Raw genomic sequence first — 2,696 nt, forward strand, 5'->3', positions numbered from 1 at the left:
TCCCTAGAATGCCACTAGTTAACCACTTGACTCATTTACCAACACTAATGCTAGTATATTTGCTCTATCATCTGTTTTAGTATACTTTGTAACAATTTGGTTTTAGTCTAACTTGCCCAGTGTATATTAAAAATGCCTATATTCTGTTTCACTTTGGGACTAAATTATTGCTTTCTTTTTCTCGGGGGAAATTTTAGAAAAGGTTGTTTTTGTCTCCTGCTTCAAAAGTTAAAAAAAAAAAGTATTTATTATATTTTTTGCAGATGTTTCCATAAAATTCTCATAATCTTTTTGTAAAGAAAGATGAAGAAATGGATTAAAGATTTTTAATATTTGAAAAGGTAAATAGAAATAATTTATTTGTAATATATTTCAGTTTATTTATTGGTGTTCCCTTAATGCTTTGATGTGCACTATCACTTTAATTTAAACTGTATCTTTGTGAATTTCTTGGATTTTTGGTTTGGATTTTTTTTTTTAACGGAAAATGGTCAAATGCATATTTTAACTAGAATGTAAATCAGTGGCCTACCTGCATTCCCAAATGTGATTTTAAAAATGTGTTTTGATTTGAAACAAAAGACACAAATTTGAAAGCCTTTAGACAGAGGAGAGTGTTTTTATGGCTTAACAATTTGGATTTCCATAGGATTATCTATCTAGTTTGTGTGTGGACAGGAAAATGTAAATAGATGAATGTTTCCCATAATGTAAAAAGAGCAAATTAATAAAATAATTAATGCACTGCTTGTAAGAGCTGTGGGTTTTCAATGCAAACTCGTTCTCCCAGAACTGCCAAGGCATTTCATTTGATGTGGCCAAGGATAAAAGCACGAGAAGCAGAATGTTTCTCTTAAGCTCTTGTTGCTTAAGACCGATCCTCCGTCTCATACGAAGAATCCCACTGAGCGCCCTGTGCTCATATGCACAGAGTTACTCACGGGCGTAAATGTTTCCGTGATCAAGGCCTTCAGCCTTAGCAACATCTTCAAAGGCGTTTCTGCACGGAGCCCGGCCAAACCCCACTGAAGATGTCAGGAGTTACACGGGGGACTTCAAAAGAAGCAAGGAGAAACCCCCAGCCTGTTTCTTTTTCCCCTTGCTGGTTCCCTTCATCTTGCACTTATCTCTGTTGATGGCTGAAACGCAGGGGGCCAAAGCGATCCCTGACAGGGATAACTGACTTTCCCTTCACTGGAGTCCTGCTTCCAGACTGGGTTTTTCCCAGTACACGAAATAAAGTCACCAGACCCCATAGAAATATGTCCTGGATGATGTTGTTCATGGCTATACCAGCATTTAAACAGATTCTGATTCAGTCTAAGCCTAATAGTTATATTAATAGCATGCCACTTCTGTACCACGTACTGTTTGCCCACATGTAGACCCTCGGCACAGGAAGATCAGAAAAATTTGTGCCAGGGATCTATAGGCAGGGAAAATTCTGCTTAAAGGTTTATTACCACTGAGATGAAGGGATTTACCTTCATCTACTGGAATTTATGTTGTCATTTGTCACTGATAAACTGATACAACAGGGATGGAAAAAAAAAGAAAATCTGAGATGGCTGGTATCTTTTTGTAATGAGAATAGATCAGAGAGCATAAAATGGGAGATACGTTTCAAGCTGTTCTCTGGCAGAAGAATGAAGAAGTCCAACCCATGGCTCATAGCCCTGTCTTTCATGCATACTTAAAGTAAACTTTATCCCTATTTATGTTCAGTGTTCCCTTCCAGATCAAATCATAAACCTTCCTCACAAGTATAGCTTCTTGTCAGTTTGTTTGCCAAAGTCTGTTCTTTCCTGCTAGACATTTATTTTTGCAGCACTCAATACACCAATAACACATTTCACCCTCAGTTTTGAGCGTACTCGCCTATCAGATCTGTTGGGAGTTGGTGTTGACAGTGAGCTGACATTTTTTATAGAAATTAATGATAAATATATTGACTGGTCTGCTGCTATTGGCACTTGTCATTGGAATCTTAGGTTTATGCATTATTTGAAGCACAGTCAAAAAGTGAAGTTCTCCTTTCCCACTATGCATCACATAACAGGGTTGGGTCAGCCCCACCAGCCTGTGATGCGCAGGTGGGCATGGACTGAGCAAACCTGGGACCAGCACCCACAGTTGAAACAAACTCATCCCCTTTCCTTTTAGTCTAACCTAAAAAAAAATTGCTGTCCAACCATGGCAAACTCATTCACAACCATCTTCCCTTCCTCATGCTCTCATAAGTGGTGGAGTGGTTTTTGCAGCCCCTCTTCTGTGCTGCTGTTCGGCCACTGTCATAGCAGGAGAAGGTAGCTGCTATCACTCGATTCATCAGGGTGCCTTTGGATGCCAGCTGCAAAACAAGACGTAACTGGCCTCTTCAGCCAGCGGTCAGGCTTTCCCACGCTTGGGTCCCATTGGCGGGCAGCACCCTTTTCGGTAACGCAGGAGAACACAGTGGGTCCTCTTGCTCCGTGAGTGACACACCCAACTCACAGCGAGACAAAGGGAGGAGGAAAGGCACAGGGCTTCCTGGTAATTGTATTTTTCATGGTTCTCTTCACCAATCCAGTAACAACATAATCATAGAAATTAGAGACAGAAAAGCTCTGTCGGGGCATTGTGTTAACACCCTGCCAGTTCCAGATTGCGATCTACTGAGCTGTGGCAGGTAAGTCATCACCTTCATCACCTTCCCA

Source organism: Mesitornis unicolor, unplaced genomic scaffold, assembly GCF_000695765.1.
Source record: "Mesitornis unicolor isolate BGI_N332 unplaced genomic scaffold, ASM69576v1 scaffold46130, whole genome shotgun sequence".
In the NCBI taxonomy this organism is placed as follows: Eukaryota; Metazoa; Chordata; class Aves; order Mesitornithiformes; family Mesitornithidae; genus Mesitornis; species Mesitornis unicolor.